This window comes from Thalia democratica, chromosome 2, assembly GCF_965202585.1.
Source record: "Thalia democratica chromosome 2, ktThaDemo2.hap1.1, whole genome shotgun sequence".
NCBI classification, from domain to species: Eukaryota; Metazoa; Chordata; class Thaliacea; order Salpida; family Salpidae; genus Thalia; species Thalia democratica.
The window spans coordinates 23,217,750-23,237,482 of NC_139166.1; the positions used below are offsets into that span (position 1 = coordinate 23,217,750).

At 25.4% G+C, this 19,733-nt stretch overlaps 1 protein-coding gene across 1 annotated transcript in view; it reads left to right on the plus strand.

Annotated features, from left to right (window-relative positions):
• Nucleotides 1-19,733, plus strand: part of LOC145829609 (uncharacterized) — a 50,197-nt gene that overhangs the window by 6,697 nt on the left and 23,767 nt on the right. The window contains exon 2 of the mRNA XM_082937453.1: nt 3,957-4,052. The gene's annotated coding sequence lies outside the window, so the exon portion shown is untranslated. The remainder of the gene's footprint in view (nt 1-3,956; nt 4,053-19,733) is intronic.

Sequence of the window (19,733 nt, forward strand, 5' to 3'; positions counted from 1 at the left end):
TAGATATTAATTAAATAAGGTAGGATTTAATTACGATGGGTAGTACTAATAGGTTAAGTGTACCACAATCAGTCCACAACTTTACTACCAAATTGTCAACCTTTGCTAGCTGTCTGATTGTTAGATTAAAGTAATTTTTTAAGTTTTTAAAAACCTCATTCTGACTCCGGCTTGTTTATACTCACTCTAGCTAGTTTAATTGACTTAAACAGTGACAACCCTGCTGGTTTGAAAATTTTTGGGAATTTTAGAAAATCTTGGACTGCCTCAGGCTAGTTTAGTTTTTTATAAAAACTGAGGCTAGTTTTCTTTTAGATTTTGAATGAGTTTGAGCTGATCCAGTTTTCAATATTTTGTATTTTTCTAGTGTATTTTGTTTAAGAACTTGATTTCAGATTTTTAATTGTAAATAAGACCTAAATTTGTAAACCTTGTGGCTAGCTGTTCTACTTATTATTATATTAAAGTTCTTATTTTTCAGTTTTTAAAAACCTCATTCTGACTTGGGCTAGTTTATACTAGTGATGTACCGGACTCACTATCCGGGTCCGGGTCCAGCCGGATATTGCCATTTTTGTCTAATATCCGGATCCGGCCGGATTCTAATTTGAAAAAAAAGTCCGGATCCGGTTCCGGCCGGACTCTAATTTGAAAAAAAAAGTCCAATCCGGTTCCGGCTGGATTCCAATTAAAAAAAAAAAGTCCGGATCCGGTTCCGGCCAGATTCTAATTTGAAAAAAAAGTCCGTATCCGGGTCCGGCCGGACCTGAAATTGTGGGTCCGGTACATCACTAATTATAACAAAAGTGTTTTTTTTGCAAAAATGCTTTTTATTCAATTAATGTAATAAAATATAACTGATCTAGGTTGTAATTTCATTAACTAGTATGATCAAGGCCAGTTTTACTAACTTAAGATTTTTTTACAAAAACATACATTAGCTCTTATTCAAAATCATAATTTATAGTGTTGCCCTACACTCAAGATAACTCAAAAATTTTTATGTATTAAACTCCTGATAGTTTTGTTTTTTATGAAAAACTCAGGATAGTTTTAGGATTAAAAATAATTCAGGACAGTGTTTTTAATTTGTTTTGAAAGAAATTTAGTTCATCTAGTTTAAATTTTATCTTATTTTATTATCAACTTTGTTGAAGAACTATATGCTTTATTTTTTTAAAGGTAATTAAAAATAAAAAAATCTTTGAAAAAACTCAGGATCAATGACATAGGACTCTTTAAGGTCTGTTAGGACAGTTTTTTTTGACTCAAAGACAGGCAAACCTGAATATACTAAAAGTAGTTTTTATTGAACATAAAATTTTAATCAACTTTCTGGTATAGTTGGCAAAGTGAAAAAAAGTTTTAAATCAACCATATAAAGTATGAATTTTCATTGACAAGTGCCTTTGAATTTTGAAAAACTCTTAAAACATCTATGTTTTTCCTCATTTTTTAAGCATTTAATCTCAAATTTCCAGGAAATGTTTCTTGTATTATAATAAAAACTTGTAGTATTCTATGAAAAAAAATAAATAGTAGGCATATTATTAAAAAAAGTAAAAAAAAATGTAGTTTTTTAAAAGATGCTTTTATTAAATCTAAAAATTTTCATACAGTTTGTTTATTGTTTAGTGAAGATTAGACTGATAATAGTTGATTAAAGACTGTAGGAGAATATGAATTTTGGGCTTTTTAATTTGGTCTTTTCTTAACAAACCTTACTAAACTTTCTAAGTTTGTAAACTTTCTAAGTTTGTAAACTTTTATCTCCAAAATTAGTTTAAATTTAGAAGAACAGTACAAGTTAAAGATCTTTAAAATAAGATCAATTTGTAAAGAAAGTGCTTTACCACTGTCAGCCTTAAATTTCAAATTGTGTATAAAAAGTTTATCTTATAAGCCTTATGCATTTGTTTTATTGTTATTTTGATTTTCTATGCAATGTTAAAGAAGCACTACTTATGATAGTTTTGGAAAGGGTTAGCTGTTAAGTATAAAGTTCTCAATAAATAAATACTTGTCTTACTTGATTTATTTAATCACATTATCAGAGAGTATTTTCAGTCAAAAATAAAATGGCAATTTTCCTCTATTTTTAAACATTTTAGAAAATTACACCAAGTTACAAATGAAAAAAAAAAAATTTAAGACAGCTTATAAGATTTACTACAAGGTTGACAGAAGTTAACCCAAGCTAGTTTGAAATTTCTGAAAAACAAAGCTTACTTAGTTTAGAAATGTTCCTGTTTGTTGAAAAACTTGTGCTGACTTAGTTTTGATTCAAAGTAATGCAGAATAGTTTTTATGACATGAAACATTTTTTCTTCTTGAAATTAAGGGCATAAAGGGGGGTGGGTGGGTCCACTTTAATTTTTACAAGTTGATCTTGTTTTATAGAGTTTTATCTGGGCTATCAGACATTTTTAACCCCTTAAAAATTCAAAGTAGTTTAAGATGTAAGCAATCAAAGTTGGTGACCTCAATATGTTCTTAATGGAAGGCACAAATCAAAAAAGCAAATAAAAACTAGTTCATTAAAAATATATCTTCTCCTTCACTTTTTATCCAATCTTCTTCAAATTTTCACAGAAAGTCCATTAAAAAATTTAAAAAATATATAATGCAAGAATTTTTTTGATTTTATATAAAATTTTTGTTTTTTAAAGTTTTTAAAATTGCAACATTCAAAGTCTTAAAAACTATAAAAGGAACGTTTCCTGAAAGTTCTCTAGCTCATAAAATGAAGGAGAAGATTGAATTTTAGTCATTCTTTAAACCTTAGAGAAAATTGACCTCAAAAAATTTGTTGTCCTCATGTTTGTTTCGGAAACTGTTTACAAAAATTACAATATCTCAAAAATTGAATAACATTTTTTATTTCTATAAAAACTGGTTTGTAGGTTGTACTTAGCTTTGATATAAGAGTCAATGTTATTTTTATTAAAACCATGTTGGAAGTCCCTATGCCCTTGATATTTTATTCAATCCTTATGAAATTCTTTTTAGATTTTAAGGTATTGAACCTTGAACATCAGTATTTTCTTCAACTTTTATTTTATTTCGATTTTTAGCTTAAATTTTGTTATTATATCTGGCTAGCTTGAATTAATTTAGGCTAGTTTTTTGCCACCCAGGGTAGCTTACTTGCCTCAAATAGTGGTAACTGTAACAAAATACCTAGACTTTTTTGTGATTTAAAACTTAAAAAGTTATAGACTCAAAACTATAAAAAACATTAAATAAAAATAATGCGTTTCAATTTCTCATTAATTAAAGCGTTTGTTAGTATTTATGGTTTGTTGTAATTTTTATTTATGTTATTTTAAGAATAAACAGCATGTATTAAATGTAAAATTAAAAAGCTTGTGATAGTTTCAAAGATTTTTTTCAAATTTCAATTAATTACAAAATATTGATGAACCTAAAAGTTTATTTGAGTTAACAATGTAATTAGTAAACATATTTTTGTAATTAATAAACATATTAATAATAATATGTAACTTCAAGCTTTACATCTTATTCTTATAAAAATATAATTTGAAATCACAGCAAGTTTGATTTATGATGGTTTTTCAAAGAAACTTATTAAATCTAACAGAAAGTTTGTATATATATTTACAAGTTGTTGATTATTTCTTACCGTATAAAGTGTATATAATTTTAATATATTGAAATTAATAGTTTTATAAACATTTGTTAAGATTAAGTTTACTGAGAATCTAAAAAAATATTAGAATTAAAGATTTTATACAAACAACCAAGTTTGGAAAAAACTAATGATAAAGTTTTTATTATTTTGTACTTATCTTAGTTTTGAATATGTTTTGTTACATTTATTATTGTAAAATGTAACTAATAATTTAGTAACTTTTTAATTTTTGTAGTTGTATTTTTTTTTGTTTTATTGTTATTTTTATTCTATGAAATAGATAAACTGTAATTTTATGTTTTAGAATGAACTGTGTACAAATAATGGAAATGAAAAGTTCGGTTTTTTTTTGATTTTCCAGTTCAGTTTTCGTAAGAAATCACAAAATGAAGACTTAAAAGTAAGTGTGACAAGTCATACCTAAATTATTAGTGCAAATAGTTGAAATAAACCTATCTGAATCATATTGCATTTTTAATGTAAAGATATATATTAAATGAGTTAATAAATATATTAAAATATTTATTTTTGTTTTATTTAGGTTTGTAATTAAAATTTAAGCGTTGTCAAAAAGCGTGTGTTGTTTATACCACTTGTCATAGTATATGTAGAAATAATTTTATTTAATTTTTTGTTTTAGTCTTAATCATTATAAAAATGTTATTCATTGCACAAAACTGCTACTACTCATATGTTGAAAACAAGCCTATAAGTATTAAAATTGAAAAAAACTAGTTTTAGTTTTTATTGAACTAAAATATGTACAAATAGGTTAATAGTTGTGTAGATAATGTTGTTTAAAAAACTTAACCTGCTAATTTATGCCATAAGCAACCTTTACACCTAGTAAAGTACTTATTAACTGTATTTTTTTTTGAAGCTAAAAGTGGTTTAAATATTTTATTAAAAAAAAAGTTTTTAATGTAAAAGTTTAACTGTACAGTTTATGTAGAACAAATAGATTTCGTATGTTGAGCAAGATTAGATGCATAACTATTCTACCATTACTTTTTTTTTTTTTGAACTTTTTACTCAGTCACATACTAGTAAGTTTATTATTGGATTAACTAAATGTTTTCATTACAGTTAGAATGACTGTTGATGTAAAAATGAATTTTAACAAAAAAAAGATAAATACAATAAATGGTAGGTAAAGGTATAAATAAAGGTAAAACACTGTATGAGCCATTAACTAGATATGCATATTGTAATTATTCAGTTTTTTGTGTATCATAGTACATAAATTATTTATTTATCATAAAAATTTTGTACTCTACGTTGTCAAGGAAACAAACTTCACTGGTACTACTTAATCTTACGTCAGAAAAGTTGAAGATTTCACGACTGATAAATTACCAAAAAAGTATTGCCTAAGAGATTTCAACATCTTAAAAAGTGCTTTTACAATAGCATGACTAAACAATGGATTTGAACTACATTTCACTGATAATATCATTAAAAAGCTTTTATCTACTATAGAACAAAAAGCAATAATATTTTTAGTGTTGAGAGTGACAGTTGCACCCTAGTAATCACTTTTGTATTTGAACTAACTACTAATGCTTAAATTTTCTATTGTAATAAAAATTTCGTTATGGTATAAAAATTAAATACACTTAATTTAAAATATTGTATGAAATAGCTAACAAAAGTATTATTATAAAACTGAGTACCAGTTACTAAATTTTATTATTAGGTAAGATTTAAATGCGTTATCAAACAATAAAAACAGAATAAGGGATTCAATTACAATAAAAGCTTCACGTCTTTAAGATACACCAAATTTTAATGAAAATGTAAAAATTAATAGAATAAAAACTTATGTTAGTATTAGTAGCAGCAGAAAAATGAATAAATAAAATTAATATGATCTAGCAAAAAACCTGCAGTATAATTTGTATTGGTCAAATTTTTTGCTGAAATTTGTTTTAGTAGTACGATCTATACATGTTTACATATCAAGAATAAAAATTAAATAAGAAAAAAATCACTGAGCAAAAAATCACAGAAAGGGCTTTTAAATAGCTGAATTTATTTCTAAATGATATATTTAAAACAAATGCAACATATGTTTTGTCATAAAAAGTCTTTAGCCATTTTAGTTAAAATTTACGCTCAAAGCATATATATATATACCGGGTTGCTTTGGTTTTTGAGAAATTTCTTCCAGGTGTTCTAAATTTCTTCCACGTTATTAAAAGTACACGTTTTTGGGTCTACTTTTAGTTTAAAGTTAAGTTTAAGGTTAAAAACTGTGTTAAGTAGTATAACAACATTGAAAAGATACTGTTAAATGTGTTTTTTAATAAAAATGAAATTTGATGATGAAAAATTTTTTTATCTTTATGATATATTTTTTGTGACTAATCAAAATTTTCTGATAAAAATGATCTGAAAAAAAGAGGATATGTCATATATTGGATCCACTCGAAGACCTTTCATAAACAGATCAAAAGAACATAGAACATCATTTCCTAAACCCAACAAAAAGAGGCCCACCAACTGCACACAACTCGCTAACTACATATGGAAATTGTATGAAAAAGACGAAAAACACACAATTAAATGGAAAATAGTTAGTCAAATCAACAGCAAATTCAAACCAAAATTCGTGTGCTCATTATGTAACCTAGAAAGACTATACATAGCAAATGCTAAAAAAGAGAAATCCTTAATATGAGAAATGAATTGGTTACACAGTGTCTTCATTACCTTAGGGAATATTTTTAGTTCATTTTTTATGATTTTTTGTTTCAAATCTTATTGCATTTACTTAGTTTAACTAATTTAAACTATTGTTTTGTAATATCTATTTTTGTATTGTTAATATGTTTTTGTGTTGATTTACAACCTTTTCATAAAAAGACCATTTTATTTTTTTCCAAATATTCTATAAAATCCTATTATTTACATTTTTTCAAAGCTTAATATATAAAAAGTATTTTAAATTTTGTAGAAACTATCATGGATTTAGATAATGTATAGTTAACAGAATATTAATATTAATACTTGTTTTATTTAATTCTTATCAACAACATGTTAATAGTAAGTCAAATATAAAATTTAATATTATTTTTATGTCCATTTTTGTATGAATTCATCGCTCTATATTTTGTTTTTCAGCTTTTGTTAGTGTCTGATGAACTGCTCTGCAGGGAAACGGCGTAACAAAATAAAAGTTAAACAATAGATTAGTGTAAATCAAAACTTTACTACCTTAATATGTAAAAATTGTTTAGAATTCCAGGTTTCTTAATGATTTTTGTCCAAAACTCCAGGTTTTTTTTTCAAGTTTTCTCAACTTCTAGGTTTTTCCAGATTTTCTGGCAACCCTGTATATATTACAAAAAAAAAAGTCATATACTGTTAAATTTTTAAATTAATTCAGAAAATCATAACGATTTTCGCTAGTTTTAGCCAACTCAAGCTTTTTTTAGTTTTACCTAAAACAATTTAAATATATACTTAGCTACTTAAATCTTAATTTTTTTTGATTAGCTTTGAAAAAATAAATAATGTAATAAAAAAGGTATAATCTACAAATAAGAGTCTTAACTTTTAAAACATGCATATGAAAGTATTTTAAGTTAAGAGTTTATATGCAATATTTAGTACAATTACATTCGAAAATATATACTTTTCTTAATCATAAATAAAATAAACCTAAATTTTAATTTTAAGCCTTGTTAATAAAAAAAATGATCACTTTTTTTTTTTAGATAACTAATATAATTGTATCTCTGTAATTCTTAGAGTTAAGTCAACATAAAAGCTCAAGATTAGGTATACTAAAAGATCTATAAGTATATCTTGGAAGTGGTCTAGTTGTTTTGAAAATGCATTCGAAAAGAAACGAAATTATAAATCATATTTTGAGTTATACTGGAATTTTACGCATTTAAAAAATAAAATTTAGTTTAATTGAAAAAAATAGTTTGTGTTCTTGCTATTTTAACGAATAAAAAAAAAAATAAATTAGAGTTATATTGCTTTGTTTGATTTTTATATTTTATACTTACCTTTTGGGTGTTTATAAAATGCTTGACGATGTTGGCTACAATTAATTTATAAATAAAGTTTTTGTTTTACTTAATTAAAATATTACAAAATAACCTGCATGAGTTTAGTTTGAATTTTGTTTACTTATATGTTGCAAAAATTCATATAAAGTTTTCAATGTAAGCTTATATCTAACATTCTTTGAAGAAATAGTAAAGCTTATTTTTTCGCAGTCTAACATTAAAATCAAAATTTTTGTTCAAAAGTCTTATGAATTATTTAAATATTGAAAATTATAAAACTACTGACCTAAATTTAGTTTTGCACATTTAAAAAAGAGTTATTCATAAAAAAATTGAAACACAACTATCAAGATAAAAATAGAACTAATTTGTTTAACTTAAAGTTAGTAACAGTTACACAGAAGTAAGTTTCGACATAACTTCACAGCATTTAAATTCTAAAAAAATTTAATGATGTACTTACATTTATAATTTCAAGGTGTTAATTATCAAAAATAAAAACTGGTAAACAAAGTTATGATATTTTTGAAACCATTGTGTAAAAATGATGAAGTATTAGTATTTATTAACAAAGTTTTTATTTTATAGAAATGAGTTTATTTGTATATTTATTTTGAAATCGAAAAAATAAATTTAATTTTAAAACTAAAATTCTTTTTTTTTGTAGTTATTACTATTTTCGATTACTTTTTTATGATCACATTTAAAAAAAAACAGTTTAATTTATTCAAATACTTCTTGCAACATAACAAGAATATTTTTCTTTTCAAAAATTTGTAAAACTTAAAACCTTTCGAATCTACTTGATTCTTTTTCAAAAGTTGAATGAATTGTAAAACAGTTTTAATAATTGATATAAAAATTTATTTATATTAAACAAAACTATAAAGCTCAACTCGGGCACACCTTTTAAGGACTTTGAAATTATCATCGATATTGGAGTTTTGACATTGTATATATACATGTATCTAAATATTTATGGTTTAGCATTGTTATTTAGTTTAACGTAGTTTTGAGAATTTTTCAATATCAAATCTCTTTTGTTACATATTTTCGTTTGTAATTTTAAAATCTAAAAACTGCTTATTTTGTTTACAAAAATTGTTCTTTAATTGAGGTAAAAATCCCGACATGAATATTTATATTTTTGTATATACATCATATTTTGTTTTTAGTTGTTTATTAAAATGATTTTTAAACTTGGATCCTTGCTTTATTATTGTGGTTATAATTGAGATATAAAGTTTCAACGAAAGTCATTAAGCGCAAACGTGTATAATTGTGTTTATAGATAACATTTAATAAATAAAGTTTGGTGATACAATCTAAAGGAGTCTTTAATGAAGCTTTTTCTATTAAAAATAATGATGAACATCGAATATATTTAGCGACTCAGAACTAAAATATTTTTTAAAGATTTAAACAACTATTTCGTTTGTGAATTAACTTCGCAGTACAAAGTATAAGTACAGTGCGTTTATTTCTTGAGATTAGAGACACATAGTTATGAATGATTGTATTGTATTTTTATTTTGAACTTAAGATTTACATATATATATATACACAAGCTATAGTAAAGCTTATTTTATCTCTACATTAAAATCGAAATGTTCGTTTAAAAGTTTTATAATAGAAATTGGTTGAACTATGTATATGTATACTAGGAAGCTATAAGAGCAAGTGAGTACGGTCACGAACTAGCCTATAGCCAAAAACATGAAAAAAGTAAGAACAAGAAAAGAAGGAGAGTATTTCAATACTAAATTTCAATGCTCCATTCTGCAAAAGCGTAGCAGCGCGTGTTGGTAAATGATTTCTAGATATTGTGGATGAAAACTTAAAGACCATCCATGTAGTGAAGTTTTCAACAGGAAGTCTACAAAAGTGTCCTATTCCTTTATGCCAGCATCAGACAATTAATCGTACACAATCGTGAACTCTTAGACATGCAAGAGAAAAAGAAGCTAGTGTGTACCTGCTTTGAAGAAGAATGTCCGGCCAATGGCAAATATATAACAAAAATTTAATTTATAGAGCGACCACAAAATACGAAAATGACACCAAATTTTATGTTGGCTCAACAGGATTGTCATTCAAAAATCGCTACACAAAACACAAGTACAGTTTTAAACATGAAAAACAAGGCAACGCTACAAGTCTATCGTAGTACACGTAGAAGCTAAAAGTATTAAAGCTAATTTTGGGATTTATTGGAAAATATTAGCACGAACGTAAAAAAGTACAGTTTGAAAAATGTTTGTAAAATTAAGTAAAATCTTAATGTCAGAAATTTGGTGTATTTTAACAATGGGAACGAGTTGCATTTCCGAATACAATTTGTCTAAAAACTGTGTTGTTAATGTTTTTAAATGTTGTTTAAAATGTACTACATATGCTATTGTTACGTAATATATAGTTTTATCTAATTTTGTTATTCTACTTCAAAGGTTGCCTTTTATTGAATAAAATACCTGGCTGCAAGAAGCGTTTTGAGCACTTAAACAGTTGTTCAAGGCATAATTTTGTTTTGTTATAATAAGCTTATATATATACTTTTGATTATATAAAAAACAATAGGTTTATACGACCGTTTCGTATATGAGATATATTATGTCATATACTGATCAATAAAGCTAAAGTTAATTAACAATGTTTAACATCAATTTAGAATTAAAAAATTTTATAAATATTATGACGAAGTAATAAAGAAGGTTTTTGTACAGTAAGTTAATTTAAAAAAATACGCTGATCTTGTTAGTTTAAGAATTTATGAATTTTGAAAAGTTTTCAAAGATTGTATTAGAAATATGTTTAAGCTATATTAGAAAAATTTCATAAACTGTTCGTGTTCGCGACTTATATTTACTCTGATTTAATATTTAGTTAGTTTTAATTTTGCTAAAAAAGTATTTTTGGTAATGAATGCATATATTTTGTCCCTCGCTTTTCTTGATTAGTATTATGATCTTGTCTGATTTATCAATTTCTATTTTTTCGAAGTTGCAAAGTTGCAGCCGAATTTAGTATTGAATTTCGATTATATATGCATTCATTACCAAAAATACTTTTTTAGCAAAATTAAAACTAACTAAATATTAAATCAGAGTAAATATAAGCCGCGAACACGAATAGTTTAAGACATTTTCTAATACAACCTTTGAAAACTTTTCAAAATGCATACATTCTTAAACTAACAAGATAAGCGTATTTTTTTGAAAAATTAACTTACTGTATAAAAACCTTCATCATTACTACGTAATAATATTTATAAATTTTTTAAGTTCTAAACTTCTGTTAAATATTGTTAATAAACTTCAGCTTTATTGATAAGTGTATGAGGTAATATATTTTATATACGAAACGGTTGTATAAATCTATTGTTTTTATGTAATCGAATAAATATTTAGCTCCAATTCAATTTGTCGAGCACTATCGACCAGAAAAAAAAAACTATTAATAAGAGTATACATATATTTTTAATTTTATTATAACGTTATGTTCAACAAACAAAATTGGAGCTAATAATTGTAATTATTTTCATTACTACGTCATAATATCTATAACACTTGTAAAGTACAAAAACTTTGTAAAACATTTCAAATAAAATAAAAAGAGATATTTCATATAAAAAACATGTAAAAAACTGGTTTATTGTATAATTAACTAAGAATATAATTCATAGAGATTTAATTTTGTAAATCGGTACTTATCTAGAGTTATAAGATTTATACATTACACTTCGCGTATGAAAATGTGATTCGAATGCAAAAAACAAAAATTTTTTAAGAATTTTGCTGGTTTTGTCCGTTAGGATGTTGTTTCCAAAATTGATTTAGTTATTTAATTTCGTATTAAAATGTATAGAGTGCTCAAAAAAATTATGAATTAAAAGTATGTTCTTTAGTTGATTTTTTTTTGCACAGAAACAACTTAAGCTTTATTAAAAACAAATATATTAAAAGTAATTTAAAGTATTTTATTTCATAAAAACTTTACTTTTATTAAATACAATGAAATGAGTTCGGAGTAACAATTTTTAAACTTATAAGTAAAGTTCATAAAAAAAAGACTGTAAACTTTTTAATCATTATAAAACAAGTTTACAATTTTATTACTATTTTAATAAACAACCTATTTCGTTTTGCAAATTCAGTTTTTTCTCTAGTTTTTTTGTATATTTTTGATAATTGGTTATTTATTAGGTATACTGTCATAAAACATTAAAGTGTATCAAAAATTGCAAATATTTTGAAATGATTCTTTAAAATTTAAATAATATCCGCATTGTAAATATAAATTTCTTTAATAAAACAAAAACTAAAAATAACTTTCAGCCCTTAAACAGACTTTAAAGTTACTTCAATCCGTTTTAAAAAAATCTGCAAACTTGTTTGAGTATTTAAATTATTTTCAATTCTACAAAATGTTCCTAAAATAAATAAAAAAACAGATGATAGTCTTGCAATGAAAAGGAAACATTAGACAAAATATTAAGAATTTTCAGAAAATGAGTAATAAGGACCTAATTATTTATTAGTTTGTTAAGTACTTTTCTTATAAGGTTTAAATTGAGAATTAACTTGTAATCAAATATAACATCTTAAATTACGATTATTAATTTTTTGTTCCTAATAATTCTACGTCCACTTGAAATTATGACCGCATTTATACACATCTTTAAATAGTTTAAAAATTTAAAACTAGAAAAATAATGCTACATTTCAGCTTGGTTATTATAGTTAAAAATTTACAAACTTATAGTTATGCTTCTATGAAGTTTTATACTTTTGGACAAAATAAGTTGTTCTTCAATTTAATTTTTTGTTGATATCTACGTTTTAAGTATTTGTACTTTTTATCAATTAAATATTCAAGTTTTTTATAAAAAAAATCAATAATATTTTAGTGATAAGTTTTTTTTTTGAAATTAAGTGTTATAATTATAAATAACGAAATTCACCTTTAGATCGTTTTCCTTTTTTTTCTTAAAAGTTTTTTTAATAAAAAAGTTTCAATACTACGTTGATGTTTTACGTGCAACATAAAAAAGACAAGTATTACTAAATTATGATATAATGACTAATTTATATTTTTTATCAATTTAAGTACAGATTCTTTTTTGAAAAGTTGAAATAATGAAAGTTTAAACTGTCGACACCAAAAAAACAACATATTGAGATTTTATAATATAAATTACGTTGTTTTTATTGGTTGAGTAAACTCTCTTAATTGTGATTGACGTAACTTGACTTGTTATGTCACCTTGCGTTGTATTTTTGGTTCAGAATATTGTTCTGAAATTACTTTTTTAACTTTTTTTTGATGATTTTTATATTGGTATGTATTTATATTAATATATTTAATATTGAACTTCCAAGTTTATTTAAAATGTTTTAACTATCCCCTAATCAAAAACAGTATAACAATTAAGTTATAACAAAATTAATAAGATACTATTTACATGTAGTTCAAAATTTATCTATTCTAGCTAGTAACATATTATATTAAGTTTTAGTTATGACATAAAGTGTACAAATTTTGAGTTACCGTGTAGTACTTTTTAACTTAATTACAACTGCTTACTGATTTACAAACTTTATGTATTTCTTTATTGACAAAATAGTTATAATGTATTTAAAACTTATTTTTGAGACAAGCTCTATTCAGTAAAATAAGTGACAACCAAATTCTACTAACCTGTTAATTTTGAATTTTAGCTTCTTTTGCTGTACATAAAAATACTTCCAAAAGAAAACTAAATTAGTCTGTAAGAACAATTAAAAAAAATTAGTTAATTACTTTTTGTGAATAATTACAACTGCTCACTGATGTATGTATTTAATTTTTTTTAAATTGAAAAGTAGTTACAATGTGTATTTGTTTCACTTAAAGAGGTAAGGTTTATTAAGTATTAATAAAAAACAAACCATTTTATAACTTAAGAAGTTAAAAGGCTTTTTTTTTACAAAAGTTAACAAAGGTCAGTATGGAAAAGCTTTAAGTATGAAACTATTGTATGGTTTTTAAAGAATGAAAAGTTTCAATAAACTTTTGAGAAATAGTTATTTTTGTAAACAGTTTCTAATAGAAAAACATAAAGACTTTATTTTTTCATTATCATTTTTGGAATTTGAAAATTTACTAAAATGCTATTTACATTTTTTTTAGCTTAGAGACTTAAAATTTTTAAGAAATAAAACCTTAAGTAGTTCAGAAAAATAATATTTTAGAACATTAAAAAAGTTAATAGATAAATTATATAAACATTGACAAAAAATAGGTTTATTCTTATTAAAAATTTCTTTTTTTTAAATTAAAAATTTAGTTATGTTAACTATACTTTGCTGTAAAAAGTTAATAATATTTTTTTCTAAAATGAGAAGTGAAATTTTACAAGGTGAAATAGTATTTTTTATCTTCCGTATAAATCTGTAAACTCACCAAGTTTGATTCTCTAAATCTCTTAAGTTATTTTGACTTTTTTAGGGGTATAATAGTGTCTAATACCTAAAATAAAACTGTTCAAAATAATGTCAAATTCTAAATAACAAGGTGAACACTCCTTGACCTTAATAGATAATGAAACTAACTGTTGTATAAACGAAAATAGTTGAGAGAACTAACTTTAAGCTAAATAAAGGATATACATATTTCTGAAACGGGTGGGCGTCAATTTTGCATGAGAGGACTCTTTTGAACTAAGAGTCACTTTTGCAAGAGTGGACATTTTTGCACGGCATATCTTTTGTACAAGCGTCACTTTAGTACGAGGGGACACTTTTGCATGGCGTTAAATTTTCAGGGAAATTATTTGTTTTTAAGCAGAAGGTAAATTTTAAACAGAGTGTCCCTTTTGCACACTTCTAATTTCTAAAAAAATTAGCATTTAATTGGCCTGTATGCAAAAGTGATGTTTTGTGCAAGTAAGTTGGCGTGTAAAATATCACCAGCAAAAGTAACGCCCCATTTAATAGTGACCTTCTGTGCAAAAATTTCCACTCGTCCAAAAGTGACCTTGTGTGCAAAAGTAACCGTGCGAAAGTGACGCTTGTTCAAAAGTGACCCGTCCCCTTCTAAAACTTCTTGTTGTAGTATAAATAATTGAATTTCAAAATTAAAAACATCATATGAATGTGTGATAATATGAAAACTACTCACTTTATTAATAGCTCCTCCAACAAAGTTTCTTTAAAAACTACCATTAAAACCGCCTAAAACCTTTTTTTGCTCTTCATCATCAACTCCAGAATACCTAGTGACACCCAAAGGGCCAATTGGCCCTTCGGGAAACCCTGCTCTATGCTGTTTTTAGCTAGAGAAGAATTTTTATTTTTAATATTTTGAGTATTTTTTCCAATTGCTGTTGTTATTTTTAGTGATCTACCGGATCTACTATTTAGGTTCCGATCGGATCCAGATCTTATTTTTAAATAAGGATCCTAAATTTTTTAAGTTTTATGTAGTTTCAATAAAGAACAAACTTATAAGTTTTAGTTATTATAATACCATTAATTAGTAAAAATGGTTTAATTAGGCATTAAATTAATTAGTTTTTTTAATGTTTAGCTAGGCATTAGTGTCTTGAGTTATCTTAAATATTCAACAAATTGAAAAAAATCTCGAGTTATACTGAGTGTACTTAGTATACTGAGTTTTTGGCTACCATTATTGTTTAATATAAAAATTACTTTAGGAAAATACTTCATATATAAATATATATAGAACAAAATATTAAAATTTTTAGGTTACTATAAATTTTAGAGGCAGCAGTTGTTCAACAAAATTTTAAACTTTTCGCTAAAATATTATTACAAGTATATACTTTTTTTCATCTAAACCAGGACTAACAAAAAAAAATATTTTGTAAAATGAAAAATTGAAAAATTAAAAAATTATTGAACAAAAACCTCTTAAAGTTATAGTAACCAAATTTTTAATGAGCTATATTTGAAAGTTTTTACAATATTTATATATTTGAATGAGAACAAAATAGTTTAATTAATATTGTAAAGACTTACAATTAATTGAAATACGTTAAAATTTAGATATATGTTTTATACAAAAAAGAGAAATTTTTTTATGTTTATAAATAGAACTAAATTATAGAATCAGTAGAAGAATCTTATCTTGCAAGATAGTTTAAATCAGTGCTTCTGAAATGGGGTTCCGCGGAACCCTAGGGTTCCGCGACGCCTCTCAGGGGTTCCGCGAAGCCTTTCGAAATTTAAACAAGAAATTTGAAAGAAAAAAAACATAAATCATAAAACTTCAAAAAAAATTGAACACATAAAATGGAAAACATATATGACTATAGCATTCATTGATCTGCTTAGTGTGTATCTAGCAGTAGGACTTTTAATGAGTATTCATTATTAATAGGTGTCCTGGTTGCCCAAATTTTTTGAACTTCTATTTTTAGTGAAGTCATGAAAATACTTGTATTATCACTAAAGCAAACAATGTAGGAGCAATCATAACAAATTCTAAATGTTTACACAATAAAACTATATAAAAAATCTTTATCAGAAACTTATTTCTAGTATATTATATTGTTTCAAATGCTGTAAAAATGTTTAAAAAGATGTCTATTAGCTTGATTTAAAATTTAATATGTATAAAAGATTATTTTTTACTTACAAAATGCCACTATAATTTTCAAAAAATCTGGCCAGGCCTATAAAATTTTAACAGAAATTGAATTTTAAATAGTTTTTTTAACTTACATGATAAAAAATGATACTCTAATTTTTAAAAGTTGTGGCCAGGTATTTATAATTTTAACAGAAATTGAGTTTGAAACAATTTTTAAAATTTACATGATAAAAATGTTTAAATGCCTGTGTGTTAGCAAAGTTTTAAAGTTTGTTATTTAAGTAATTGCTTTTTCTGTTCAATTATTATAACTCAAAGATATTTTTTTTGATATTCATTTATAAAAATCTTCTGTTGAATTAATGAAATGTGTCGAAAATTATTTCATCAGCAAGGGTTTAGAGTTGAATAAATGTGTCGGCATTCATACTGACGGTGCAGCGTCTATGACTGGGTCCAAAAATGGTGTAGTGAGGAAAATGAAGGATAAAGCAGTTGAAGCTAAAAAAATACATTTTTTTTTACATAGAGAAAATTTGGCAACAAAACATCTTCCTTCTTGTTTACAAGAAGCTCTCTCAGCGTCAATTAAAACTGTTAATTTTATAAAGAAAAGTGACAAAAAGGTCAGATGTCTCAAAGACCTATGTGAAAGTTAGATGCTGACCATCTGCAACTTCTTTATCACAACGAAGTTCGCTGGCTGTCGAAGGGGCGGACACTGGTTTGTCTTGTTGAATTAAAGAAGCAGGTGTTCACCTTTCTTAAAGATGAAGGCTCAGAATTAATGAAGTTCTTTGAAGATGATGTTTTTTTGGCCAGGCTAGCTTATCTCACCGATATTTTCGAAGAATTGAACGCTTTGAACTTAAACATGCAAGGGAAGCAAAATTCCATTTTTGTCATGACAGACAAGATTGAGGCGTTAAAAAATAGAATTAATTTTTGGAAGAAAAAGGTTAGCAATGGTAATTTTGCAATGTTTCACCGGTTTGATGAGGCCCATGAAAAATGCATAGAATTCAACTTCTCTGACGAAATATACAACCACCTTGATCTTTTGTCTATAAAGTTTCAACATTATTTTCCTGAAGATGTTCGCATCGGAAATTTATGGATTTTGAATACTTTTATGTGTGATATTGCTTCAAAAGAAGTGAATCTTCCTACAGATACCGAAAACGAATTGCTGCAACTGTCTGAAGAAATAAATTTAAAATTGAGTTTCAAAGGGAAGGAGCTTTTAGATTTTTAGATATGTGCAATTTCAGAGTACCCCGTCTTAGCAAAGCGTGCAGTTAAATTTATTTTATCATTCATCTTTGCAAGTCCGGCTTTTCGCATGTAACAAACATTAAAACAAAGCATAGGAACTGTATGATGACTCCAACCTTATCTGCCTGTCTCCGTCTCAGTCTATCCAAATCCAGCCGCGCATTGACATGCTTGTTGCAAAAAGACAAGTTCAAGTTTCGCACTAAATGTTTTTTATTTATTTTTCGTTAGGCATCTTACTCGTTTATTAAGGTAATCTGTGAACTTGATTAGGTTCATGTTCATTTCGTTATTGTTTGTAGCTCTCATTTTGTTTTTATTATGCAAGGAAAGATTTTTATGACGTTGCGATTAATCATGTTTGTTTTCGTTTATTTATTATAGAATCATAAAATACCTATTGCCTCTGGCGCACTTTGAGTTTGACTCGGCTTAATACTATTACAATTGGTATGATTTCTAACAATGATATAGTTTTGCTAAAAAATTCGTTTTTCACTGAAATTCTTTTGTTTTTGCAGGAAATATTATATTTTACATTTTATGTAAAATTAAATTAGGGGTTCCGCGGAAAAGTTGAACTTTGGAAAAGGGTTCCGCCACTAGAAAAAGGTTCAGAAGCACTGGTTTAAATTATTAATTCACTATTTTTACAATAATGAATGTATGTACCTGTATGTTTACAACAAATGATTTAATTAACTAAACTTTAGTTAGTGTTTCCCTTGACTAATTTTATACATATTAAATATTCAAAACACAATAGTCTAAGTTTTTTTATAAATTTTATTTCTAGAAAACAAATAAAGAGATCTCAACTACTAGAGGAGAAATAATATAATTATTCTTTCAAAGACCTTGTTATGCAAACTAAGTTTTGGTCAAAGACCTCGTCAGTGCTTAGATAAAAAATCTAAAAAGATATGTAATAGTCTTGGAAAGAATTATATAAACAATTAAATTAAAATAAGTTTTTACTTAAAATAACAAAACAAATAAATTTTTAATCTTAAGGTTGATGTTGATAAAGTTTTAATTTTTAGTTAAGTTTTGAAATCAAAATAATAATAAAAGTAATAATAATCTGGGAACGGGTCTAAATTGCACGAAGACAAAATTTCACGAGGTTACTAAATTGCACGAGGGGACTAAATTGCACGAGAACATAATTGCACGAAGCCAAAATTGCAGAAAGCCAAATTTGCACGAGGGAACAATATTGCACAAAGACGATTTTGCACCAAGAGTCAATTTTGCACGAGTTAAATTATTGCACAAGAGTAAAAAATTACAGAAAAAAAAGTTACTGACCGAGGGTAAGGGTTAGGGGTAACAGTGATAGTAAAAAATAAAAAAAATAAAATTTTAACATAAAAAATTAAAAAACAAAGTTAAAAAAAATATTAATAATAAAAAGAAAATACATATATATAACTTACCAACCGAGGGTAAGGGTTATGGGTAAAAATGATAGTAAAAAATAAAAAAATAAAAACTAAATCATTTAAATTAGTATTAATAAAGAAATTGAAAAATAAATAAAAATTTAACCTGTGCAAAATTGTCTGCTTGTGCAAAAGTGTCTTCATGCAAAAGTGACTCTTCGTGCAAAAATATCTTCAATTTAGTGCCCTCGTGCAAATTAGTCTTTGTGCAGAAGTATCTTCGTGCAATTTTGTGCACTCATGCAATTTTGTACGTTCGTACAAATTAGACAGCTACCCTAAGAATCTATATGTAGGCTTTTATTTTTCTTCTTCAAAATAGACATTGCTTGAGTAAAAACGTAATTATAGGAGTGAGCTTTAGGTTAAGGTACATTTTAATGTAGCTAATTTTAATTGTGACGTAACTATCGAAAATTAAAAGAATTATATGCTTGTAATAACTATGAAAATTTGAAAATTTGTTTGAATGCTTTTTAAACAAATTTCATAGACGTCATGAAAATCTTTCCTTGCATAATAAAAACAAAATGAGAGCTACAAACAATAACGAAATGAACATGAACTTAATCGAATTCATAGGTTACTGAAATAAACGGGTAAGATGCCTAAGAAAAAATAATCAAAAAACATTTAGTGCGAAACTTAGAAAATAGTAGCTACATAAATTTTTTCAAGAGACTGCATAAAACCAATATTATGAACAAATTAAGACTTTAGTTTTGAAGTGATGCAGGAATAGAAGAG